The sequence below is a fragment of the Zalophus californianus genome, chromosome 1, assembly GCF_009762305.2.
Source record: "Zalophus californianus isolate mZalCal1 chromosome 1, mZalCal1.pri.v2, whole genome shotgun sequence".
In the NCBI taxonomy this organism is placed as follows: domain Eukaryota; kingdom Metazoa; phylum Chordata; class Mammalia; order Carnivora; family Otariidae; genus Zalophus; species Zalophus californianus.
The window spans coordinates 64,433,842-64,446,940 of NC_045595.1; positions in this window are offsets into that span (position 1 = coordinate 64,433,842).

Genomic DNA, 13,099 nt, shown 5'->3' on the forward strand with positions numbered 1-13,099 from the left:
AATTAAAAGTGGAAATCAAGAAAAGGAAGTATAAATTTCTTAGCCTCTACATAAAGGGATGTGATATCACTTGTAGATAGACTATGATAAATTAAAGATCTGTACTATACACACTAAAGCAAGCACTTAAATTTTTAAGAAAGAGTTTTAGCAATACATCCATAAAAGATAAAATTATATCATGAAAATATTCAATTAATACAGAAATTAATAGGCAGAAAATGTAGAGAAGAGACAAGATAAACAGAAAAAAATAAGAAGATGACAGACTTAAACACAACCATGTCAATCAATAGCCACACTGAATGTAAATGGTCTAAGTACTCCATTCAATAGCTAGAGATTTTCAGATTGAATGAAAAAGCAAGAAGTAATTATATGGATTATAAGAAACACATATATTTTAAATATAAAGACACAAATAGTTTAAAAATGAAAGAAAAAAAGGTATGCCATCTATCACTAGGTTTAGAAACCTGGAATGGCTACATTAAGTTCATACCAAATAAATTCAAACTTAAAAAGCAAAAAAAGAAGATGACAAGGGATAAATAATGTTACTTCATAATAATGAAGGAATCAATTCATCAAGAGGACATAAAAATTCCAAACACATCTGTGCCTAAAAACAGCTTTATAATACATGAATTTAAAATTGATTGAACTGTATAAGAAATAAATCCACAATTACAATATTTCAATTCTCTACTCTTAATAATTGATAGAACAAGTGGACAGAAAAATCAGTAAGGATATGAAAATCTTGAACTACAGTATCAAGGAACTCGACCTTCTTGGCATTTATAAAACAATGCACCCAACAATGGCAAAATACACACTCATTCCAAGCACACATGGAAGATTGACTGAGACAGACAATATTCTGGGTCATAAAACATGTCTCAATAAATATGAAAAGGTTTCCTTCCCTCATATTCTAGGACAGCACTGACCAAACCCTACTAGTGCCTTTATACTTAGGGATATAGAGATAGGATAGGGAAAATAAGGTAATAAAGACAAAAATAAAAATGGATTGGGGGAGGAAAGAAATTTGGGGGGAGATCTGAGAGGGACCAAGTAATGAGTAGTTGTTCAGGAACGATAGAAGTGGGTTTGAGGAGAAAAGATTTTAAGTAGTGTTGCCATGGATTATATATTTTGTCAATAAAAATAAATGAATAAGGAATTTGAATTATTTTGACATCATTTCATTATTACTGGACTAGATCACATACCTCACTAAAGTTGTACATCTAAGGCTTACAAATACTAGAACAAGATACAAAATTAATATGTAATTGAAAATTCGTGCAACATATTGCTTACCTCTGATTCTTGGAATCACTTTTTAAATGTTTCTTTAAAATTAATGAAACTTTTCATGTGCTTGGTAATTTTTCTTTCTTCACATTTCTTCTCTATGTTTATCCAAAATGAAAAGGTTTTTCAGAAGTTCCCCCAACAAGCTTCCCCTTACGTTTTATTGTTTATAAAGGGGAATATGACCACCACCCTCTTGGCTGCGGAGGCAGATTTAGAAAATGCCTGACAGAAGGTAAAAAGGATTATTATGATGGACTTCAATAAGTTTGTCTTATCATCTGGAGCCTGGCCACCCTGAACAAAATCAGATTTCTTGTTTGTTTGTTTTAATCCAGGAGTCTGTATAGAAACATTAATGGTATTAAGTATTTAAATAAAATATTTTTAAAATGTATAGCATAATGTCTGGATTAGGGGTTCAAATATTTAAGTAAGTGTATTTATTCATAGTCATGGAGCTACATGTAGTATTAATTGAAATATATTTCTGTTTGGGGCTACATAGTAGACTTAAGTCTTCAAAAGTTAAACATGCACATATTCTATGATCTGACCAATCAACTCTGAAGTATATATCCTGGAGAAACTCCTGCAGAGTTAGTACACTGAGATATGTACCAGTATATTCAAAGTATCATTGCCTAAAGTATTTGAAAACCAGAAACAATGCAAATGTTTGTCGTGGAAAAAATGGTTAATCCTGAAATGGAATATTATATAGGAGTGTGAATAAAGGAACTACTGCTATATATAAAATATAGCCAAACTTAGAAAAATAATATTGAATTCAAAAGAGCATGTTCAAGAAAGTACAGACAGTATATTGGTATTTTTAAATTTTCTTCATAAAAATCCAAAAAAATAGGAAATATGAACAACATATTGATTTGAAATATGTACATATATGGTGTCAAGCCATTTTAAAAGGGACATGATAAAACAAAAACCAAGGTAGTAATGATATTTAGCAGTGAAGCTATGGGATAGGACTTGGAGGAGCTCATGGACGGGTTTCCACAATACTGAAAATATTCTACATAACGTTCTAGATAATGTCCAGTTCGTGGATTTAGAGATGTTTAATTATCTTGCTTTAAAATTTCATCCTTATTTCAAGGTTCTTTAGTATAAATCAAATTGTTTTATTTTTTAGAAATTAAAATATAATGAAAAATATTTTTTCGAGAAGTCAACTGTCCTTTGATAAAAATCATACTTCACTATTTTCTTACTGACAGATAATTGTGCCTGAGCTCCATGTAAAAAAGCAAACAAGAACTTATACATAGCTAAGGAGTGAAAGAAAAAGAACTCCATAAAAAAGATAATTTAATTTTGCCAGTACCATATTGGGCCTGATTCAGTGGAATAGCAGCTATGTCTTTGCACTAATGTCATGGTAAACATTAAACAATCATCACACAAAAACATTGTGGAGCTGCTAAGGCCAACAAGGAGGGATATGCAAAGTGACGTTACATAGAAAATTTGAAGGCGTCCATTTTTCTAATGCAAACTTTTCAGTTAGGAAATTGAACAAGATCCTCTTGTTTGCCCACATATAGCCTGGGAAAAAAGCCACAGTTTCAGAGCCCTCAGTTTAAATATGGAGAGCAGCCTTTTCCTGGTACGCAGAAATTCTTGGAATATATTTCGCAGTATATCTGAGGAAGCAAACTTCCAGAGCAATCAATTTCTAGAGACTGGGGACCTGAAACGAACACTGAACAATCTGCAAGGCAATGACAATGAGAGCAAGAATAATCAATGATGAATATTATTCTAGTGTCACCTCACGACCAACTCCAGAGCCTGATGGGTCCAGGCCACACCACAGAAGCTGCGCACCCTGCAACCAGCATAACACACACATCAGTGGCAACGTGCTTTCAATATGCTGCTTTAAAAAACCTCTGTGCAATCTGTACCTCTGAAACAAATAATGCAATATATGTTAAGAAAAAAAAAAGAAGAAGAAGATAGCAGGAAGGGAAGAATGAAAGGGGGGAAATCGGAGGGGGAGACGAACCATGAGAGACGATGGGCTCTGAAAAACAAACTGAGGGTTCTAGAGGGGAGGGGGGTGGGGGGATGTGTTAGCCTGGTGATGGGTATTAAAGAGAGCACGTTGTGCGTGGAGCACTGGGTGTTATGCACAAACAATGAATCATGGAACACTACATCCAAAACTAATGATGTAATATATGGTGATTAACATAACAACAAAAAAATTAAAAACAAAACAAAAACCTCTGTGCTTCCTACCATTGTCCACGAGCCTCAGGTCATGTTCTGTTTCATTTTTAATTCATGGTCTTTTAGAATTTGATCTTATTAGAGAGCTGCTTGTGTGGCCACATTAATCTCTACCAAATTTTATTTATCAGTGGAATATGGAGATTTTTTTTCCTGTGGATTAATCCAAACTTCTTTAACAATATTTCTTTAAGAGACTCAGGCCATGGAGATTGTCTCCCCTATATTTCTGAAATTTTTACAGGTCTGTGTCTTTGAAGTCTAGAGGATACTTCTGACCCTGCCCCATACACTGTATCCCAAGGTTGCTGTAACATCCTTTGGGTCTATTCATTCCCTTCTAGTGCATAGATCTGGGCCTAAAATAGGCCTTTTCTACTACCTAAGGGATGAAGTTGGGAGCGAGGCACAGCAAGAATTTATCAGGTGCACTGCTTTTAGGCAAATGAGACTTGTGAGCAGTTGAGAAGGTGTTTGAGGTCCCTCATGGCTGCTGTATCCTCCCCTTGTGTCAGTTTTATGATCAACGCCCAGGGAACCCAGCCTCCACCTACCTGAGTAGTCCTCCCCTCTGTGAACCCACTGTGCTGTCCTCTCTCTTTATTTTCACCTAAATGTTCTCTAGCCTGGTTCAAAAACCACTTGGCAGGTGTATTATCTTTCTGACTCATAGCACTATTTTCCCCTCTCCTAATAGACCTGTAGATTCTGGACAAGTTACACACTTTCATTGCTTTTTTTTTTTTTTCCCTTGTCATGACTTTTTTCTGGCATAACTAAGTGCCACATGGGACATCATATTTACTTATGCAGTGTTCTTGTTTATTTCTAATGTTCATCCACTTTTGTCCTCATTGACATTGGTGCCAATATCTTCCATCCACTCAGAACCTCTTGTTCTGAGCTTCATTTTATTTAACAACTCCTCCATTTAGGATAGGAACTTCTTGTGTTGTTCTGAAACATTTTTTTCTTTCCTGTGACAGGCCAGAAATTTTTCAGATGGGTAAAACATCCCCAAGTAAAATTTTAAAATATTTAATTTCCCTCTTTACTTTCTACTCAAGTAAGCACATTAGAATGCAAGAAAAGTTTGAATGTCACTGCTAGAGAAATAACACTGAATTTAATGTATTTTTAAAGTAACCAGCAAAACTTGATATTTAAGTATTATTAGTAGCAAATTGAGATACACTTCACAACTTTTCTCAATATTCCACTATATTGCACTGAAGTTAATAACCACAAAAAGAAAAGCGCAAAAAGAAACATTCTTAAACATTTTACCTTAACCAGAGAGACCAGCTTAGATTTTACCCACCCTGTAGTGGTGAATATATCCAGCAGGAAGATGTGTAAAACACATCCAAAAGCCCTGAGAAAGAGTTCCCTTGTTTATAGTGAGAAGATTTAAGTGTCTACTGTCATCAAAACCTGAGAGCTGATGAAATAAGATACTTTTTTTCTATTCTTGATGAACTCTATTCCATAAACTCTATCCAAACTAGATTGGTTGAAGTAAGTATGCTTGTGTTTGAGAGAGGACGATCGAGCCTTCAGACTTTATAAGGAAGATGAGGCATGTGATAAGTGTAGAAACCCAAGTAGAGACAGTCGCAGGTAATGTACTTCAGGCTACTTAACACCAATTTCAGCTTCCTTTCCCAGTCTTCCTCCACTACAGAGAATGACTAGAGAGCCATGGGAATGTGTTGGCTCCCTTGCATCTAGACATGCTAATGAGACATAGCTTTTGACAATGGGACACAAGCAAGAGACCTGGATATGATATCTTTTCCCCATGCTCAGAGGCAAAGTTTGGTGAATAGTATTTTCTTTGTCTTCCAATTTCCCTCTTTCTTTCCTATGCCAGGAAGAGTCTTACCACATAATTAGTCTTCTTACTATGTTTTTTTCTTTCAAGTTTATTTTACTAGAATGACCTTTATAAATTCTAATTCCTCTTGCTGTCTTCCAGATGACTGTATTAAAAAAAAAGAAGAAAAAAAAGCTCATAGAACTCAGGGGAATATTCAGTTCTGCTTCCTGGATGGCTGAATAAACTCCTAACAGACCAAATCTCCCTGTGCTGGTAATAATAAACACTGGGGAATAAAAGAAAGCAAATTTTGGAAGGGAACTGATCCTTAAATTAAAGGACTAGTATGGTTGAGTTAAATATTTTTTATGGCTTGCAGACTGAGGGCAATCAAAAGTCAGCACTGTATAATGACTACAACTATGATTTGAAAAGACCCATAGGCACAATAATCTGAAGGACCACTGGAATGTTAAAGGGAGATTTCTGCAAAGGACAGATTCAGAGAAGGAAGCCCGAATTCTGTCTATAAACTCTTCTAAAATCTTTAGCTAATCCCTGAGCCATGCTTGCACTAAGTAAGGAGCCTATAAGAAGTCCAATGAAAAAAAAAAATCTGAGATTTCAGCTGCTGACTTAACTATTGAGTGTGCAGTTGGAACACAGTCAAGTTAATTATCTGCTAAAGCAAAAATATCTACACTCCTTTTTGGGCCATAATACAACATAGTATCTACACAGTGTAACATTCACGTGATACATGACACAATCCAAAATTGTTTGATATACAAATGTTCAGAGCAATGTTACTCATTTTCAAGAGGAAAAAAAATCAATGAAGGCTGACCTCCAAATAGTCCTGATTTTGGAATTAGTAAATAACATTAAAGCAGTGATCATAGACAAGCTAAATGAGCTAAGGGAAAATATACTTGTAATGAATAGATAGATAGGAAACCTCAGCAAAGAAATAAAAACTGTAAAAGAATAAAATGGAAAGTCTAAAACTAAAAATTATAGTATCTGATTTTTTTTAAATTACTGGTTAAAATTTGCTCTTAATTAGGCCAAAAAGAAGATATTTTGTTTCCGGGTGGGTTTAAGTCTATGTGAGGAATAAGTTTGAACACTACCTTAACAGATAAAATAAGCTACACAAACATCAAAGAAACTTATCAAAAATGTTAATGTATATTTTTGTGTATCTATGTGTGTGTTAATTATACATAATATATGACTTAAAATATTTCATATTTATATAATATATATTATGTGTCATACTATGTTATATTTAAAACATTCATTGTGTGAATACATATATGTATATATACACAGAAGTATTTATATACACTTATATAATTTATAACACACAGTATATATAATATATAATATGATACATAGTGTATATTATATGTGTTATGTCGTACGTATGACATGTGATATATCAATATATACACACACATACCAATGCATATTTTAAGAAGCAGACTAGCACATCTAAAAAGAAAAATCCTGAAGCTAGATACAAGGCTATACAACTATCAGAAAATGTGCTGGAGTTTTTATATATAATATATGTGCTATAATATTATATATACTGTTATATATGTGTGTTTATGTGTAAATATATAATAGATTTATATAAATGTTTGTCTTTGACCTGTTTGGCACAGGCCAACCAAGCAAATAGTGCTTGCCAAGGGTAAATTATCAAAAAAGTGATGTGTTTTATAATGTAAATCCAGGTTATAGTGTCATAGCTCTTTTTGGGAAAGTGATTTATGAGCTTCTCTCCTTGCTAATAAAAACCAAAAAAAGAAAAAAGATATGCAGTTAATTTTACCATGCATGCTAGGTATATGCTGAAGGCTCTTCTCTCTGGCCTGAAGCCATAAAAAGGACAAAATTGCATAGGGAAATTACAAAGGGGTGTCATTAGTGCATTAGGAATTGTGGAAAAGGAACTGTAGATGGAAGGGGGGATTAAATTGAGGATGTAATCCAAAACCTTTACTGAAAAAGTAAGAAGCTTTGAAGGGGTTTCATTCCCAAAGGTGGTAGCTTTTTAGAAGTAACAAAGCTCCATGGCAATTGCGGAGATAACAGCTCACAGAACCACAGTTGGTGTCCCTGGTTTGATACTTGCATATCCATTCATCCATTCATGCACCTCTTGTTTTGATCAGGATGTATGAGGAAAGAAATAAAAAGTACACGACTGTAGCAGTAGGTAATTTTTTTAATGCATGGAAGAATAAAATGTACAACTATATATCAATAATCATGAAAATGTGGGAAAAAGTGAAATTTTTCTTAGAAAATATAAAGTTAAAATTTTAGTACAAGAAAAACTAGAAAACCAGAATATGCCAGAAATCATACTTGAAATTGATGTGTATCCTTAAGTTCTACTTTTTACCAAGCCATCAAACTCAGAATTTAATACAGATAATTCTTTTTATTCATGCTTTTCTGGAAGACAGAAAATCATGGAAAGTCAGTTAGTACATTAACTATATGATTCTAATTATTCCTCTGATATCTGCAATAGATAAGGAAAACTTAAGAAGGAAAAACTATAGATCTACCTAACTTAGGAACATGTAATAGAGTGTTGGAAAATGAACAAAATAGAAATTTTAGAATAAAATATAATATATATAGTTGTTGAAATAATAATATTAAAAATCAATAGATGGTTAAAGAAGAACACTAAACACACTGTAAAGAAAATGACAAAGTTAGATATGAGGAAATCATACAGAAATCTGTGCAGAAAGATAAGGAAATTTTGTAGAGAGAAAGGCTACAGCTCGTATTAAATATGAGTCCCAGAAAAAGAGAGAATAAAAAAGAGGCAACAACAAATCTGGGAAATTTTCCAGAACTAAAAAAGGAAGACTCTTCAGATTAAATATGTGTGTGTGTGTATATATATGAACATATATATGAATATATTATATATATGAAATATATACCTATATATTATATATATGTATATATATTATATAAATATATGAAGTCCCTAGTAAGATAAATGAAAACAAACTATAAAACAAACCCTGAGATTATATTTTGTAAAGGACATCAGTTTTATGTTTGTTTTTTTTTAAGATTTTATTTATTTATTTGAGATAGAGAGAGAGAGAGCAGGAGCAGGGGAGCAGAGGGAGAGGGAGAAGCAGGCTCCCCCCTGAGCAGGGAGCCCGATGTGGAGCTCGATCCCAGAACCCCGGGATCATGAGGGATCACGACATGGGCCGAAGGCAAACACTTAAATCTGAGCCACCCAGGGACCCAAGTTTTATGTTTTTAAATGACTACAATATAGAAAATACACATGTATAATACAGAAAATTTGAAATGAATGAAATATATATTAGCACTTTCTAGCTGAAACTTCTAATGTCTATATTAATTGCAGACCAAATAGAATTTAAGGTAAAATCATTAATAGATATAAAAAGCACAGTTCTCTCAGAAACAGATAAATCAAGCCACCAGAATTGAAAGGACAATAGAAGTTTTTTTTAAAAAAATACAAAGCAGATTAATTTTACAAATCCAAACTACTAGATTTATATAGAACCCTGTACTAAATAGAGAGCATGCATTGTTTTGAGAACGCAGACTATTAACAAAAATTGTTCATATCCCAGATCTATAATAAGAGTTCAACAAATTCAAAATCATTGACTAACATGAAATAAAATTAAAGCCCAATTTAAAAAAGTGAGCACTCCCTAAAAAATAGTACCTTTATAAACAAATTAAAGAGAAAAAAATCCTTTATACAGTCTGCAGGATGAAAATGACTTATAATGAGAATTACAATATACAGTCAAATGAAAGAAGGTACAAATGGTAAACCTTTTCTTATGCAGCTAAAATGTACTCAGATAAAAATATATATTAAGTGTGTATAATAGGAAATAAGAAATATTATAATTTAATGACCTAAGCTTATTCCTTAAGAGGCTATAAAATAATAATAATTGAACAAACCCCCAAGTAATGGAAAGAAAAATACACATGAAGGATTTAATGAAACAGAATTTGTAGATTTTTTTAAAAGCTCATTTTTTGGAAGAAGTAATACAAAAATTCTGGCAATATTAACAACAATTAGGTAAGAGATGGTACAATTAAACAACTTTAGAAATTAACGAGGCCATAACAAAATAATATGGATAAATACCAAGGGACACTAAAAAAAAAACTGAAAAATGAAATAGATGGATCATATTCATATTTGGGAAGACAAAACAAAGATGCCAATTCTCCTCTAACCAATCTATAAAATCGATGCAATAAAACTACTGGGAAAATGTTTTATAAAATTTTCTAGGCTATTTCTAGAATTCATATGAAAGACACAGAGTAAAGTTAAAATATATATCCAGAATAATTATTAAAAAGAAGAATTCTCAGGGTGCCTGGGTGGCTCAGTCGTTTGAGCAACCGACTCTTGGTTTCTGCTCAGGTCATGATTTCATGGTCGTGCGATCAGGCTCCCTGCTTAGTACGTAGTCTGCTCCAGATTCTCACTCTCCTTCTGCCCCTCCCCTCACTTGCTCCCCTTCTCTCTCCCTATTGCTCTCTCGCTCTCTCTCTAAAATGAACAAAATCTTAAAAAAAAAAAGAATTCTTTAAAAAAGGGATAAATATATAAGGTAATGGATGTGTTAATTAACTAGATGGTGGGAATCCTTTTTCAATGTATAGATATATCAAATTACTATGATGTACACTTTAAGTATCTTACAATTTTATTTGTCAATTATACCTCAGTAAAGCTGAAAAAAAAAGAGAGAAGAGTAGGGTCTTGCCTGGAAGATATCAAGCCTTAATATAACATAGCAATGAGAACAGTGTGATATTGGTTAAATGTACACTTAGTGGTATCACCTCATTTTAGAAATTCAGAAATGAAAAGTAACTGAGACTTTCAGGTAGAAATGACTTATTCAAGTCTCATGGTGATTTAGTGGCTGATGTAAGACCAAAACTCTTGTGTCCCAAATCCTGGACCCAGCCTCTGTTTACTACAGTAAATATTACTCTCTCACATGTTAAACTAGCACAGACTTTATAAATCAGGGAATCTAAGTTGTGCTGTAGTAACAAACAATCCCCAAAACTCAATGGCTCAAAATATGATATTTTTTTCTTGCTTGGTTTATATGTCTGATTATGGGTCAGTGTGGAAGTCTGCTCCACACAGTCACTCAGTGACCCAGGCTGATGAAGTCTACATCATCACGTAGCTAGAATGTCTGGACATTTGACCTCCTCTGTAGCTATGTGGGGGTCAAGGAGGACATGGAGAATTTTGGAGGCCTTTCATTGCCTCAGCCCAGAGGTGGTATGTATCAGTTCCATCACATATCACGGTGAGAACATGTCACAATGCCCTGCCTGCCAGCAAAAGGGCTGGGGAATGATGTGTCCTTCATGTCTAGAAAGGAAAGAACCAGATGTTGTGAACTGTGGATTATAATGATGTGTAGTAACATGAAAGTAATTTTGATTTATTAGGCCGATGAGTCCTACCTGATTATTTTCTCTCCCACTGAGGCTTCCAGTTTGTAAATGTATTTTTGTATATCTGTGTCCCCCCTATCCTAATAGTGGAAGGATAAATATATGATAATGTAAGTCAAATTAGTGATTTTTGGCTCTGTGGAGTCCACATGATTAAAATGATAAGAAAAGAAAGAGGATCAAAATAATGGTTTGGAGGTTTGCCCATGGTTCCTAGGGATTTGCTTTATTTCTGGAGAGAAAGAAGGCAGATCTGCAGTCCACCAAATTATAGCTTCTTGGCCTATAAAAGTTCACACAGCTTCCTCAAATATTTACCCTTTTTATAGAGAAAAAAAGTGATATCTGTGTTAAAAGTCTGAAGCCAAAAGATAATTAGTAAGCTTACAGAATTTTTATTTAATTCTCTTTCCATACAAATATTTTTGCCTTAATTTAATACAATTTAATTAAAAATATGTGCAGAAAAATGTTTTATATGTTTTTAAATGTTATATTTACTTGTAAATCTATATAATTTATACAAGGAAGGAAATATCTTTAATAAAGATCAATTATCAAAACAAAAGATATTTTGAAGCTGATATATCATCTTTAAATCTAGTGTTGTGCCAAAATGTAAAGTATAGATACTTTTGATGAGCAATTCAAATGTTCAAGATTTGCCCAAAAGGGATAATCCTCTAATTTGGAAACCCTGCCCACGAATAGTTTTCACTTATGTATAACACACAAGTAATTTGTATTTAATAGGCTACTATACTCTCTTTAATATGTTGAAATAGTCAATGTCATGAAAAGAACTCCCATGACTTATTCTAAAGTAAAGAGCAGGGAGCAGATTATGAAGCATGCATTTTGCAATTCATTTATGTAAAACATTGCTTTATATTTGTGGATATGTATGTGCAGAGATTGGCTAAACACCAAAGTGATAGCTGTTTGGGTGGTTGTATTTTGAGATATTTTTATTTTCTTCCTTTTAAATTTTGACCCTCAACCTCTTTTTTTTTTTAACAATAAGACTCTAGATTTTGCAAATGTACATTTATTTTTAAGAAAAGAGAGAGAGAAATTTTCTTCAAAGAGTAGATTTGGAGAACAAGCTGTACATTCATGCAGAATTACAAATCTCCATAATGTTTTCTTCAGATGCCAGGTATTGGCCAACAATCTGGTTTCCAGTAAGATCTTGGTACTCTTTTGAAATATGAATATGGTGGATATATTTTACCTTTTATACACACACACACACAAACACACTTATTTAAGTTATGAAGCACAGTTTTAAGATGCGAATGTCCTGTGTTTCATTAGAGATGGATTGTAGCTGCTTTATTCTAGTGGCTAATTCAGAGACCTCTTAATATTATCTCACTGTCGAGAAGCCAACTGTATTATTCCAAGTTCTGAATAACTTGGTAACCTTTGTCTTCCTTTGAGTGTAAAGGAGAACGGTGTTCATTATGGAGGAAAATGTTGTATCTCAGGAACAGGAATGTGAGAATAGAGGCAGGATGACACACTGAGCTTTGGCAAACGTTACGTTATGCTTGGTATAATTTCCCGCATTTCAGCAGGCTAACATTTACCTCTGTTCTCCTCATATATACTCCCATTGCTTCTGCTTCATTTCTGGGCTCAGTTTTTAAAAATCAAAATCATTTTGTGTAGGAGGTTGAGAGCACTGCATGCTGACGCAGGTCCTGGAGGGGAGTGCCAACGCTGGCCATGTCCACGGGGCCTGCTAGTCGTCCTGCCTGCACACACCTGCTCTGCAGTCAGAAAGAACTCCTGCATCCTGAGCTCTGCTGCGTGCTGCGTATGCCTCAGCTCAGCCAAAGCAAGCCATGGGTCCCTCAGGGCAGAAAGTGCAGAGGAGCAAGACACACAGTGCTCTGGGGGTCTGGGGGACAAACCCCCCCAATACTAAGGATGTGTCTGTATGCGGGCATTTCTATTCCAAGAGATGTGGAAAAGAAATAACACAATTAGGCAACAGACTTTCCAGTCTTTTGGTGCTCAGATTTTTCAGTGACAGGTTTTCTAAACATCTCTTGACTTCTTGTCCCTCCTCTGATTTAGATGCATTGCCGTGAAAAGAGTACACACATTCATTTTTGAGGAAATTTCTTGGTTTGCCTTCTCAGCAAA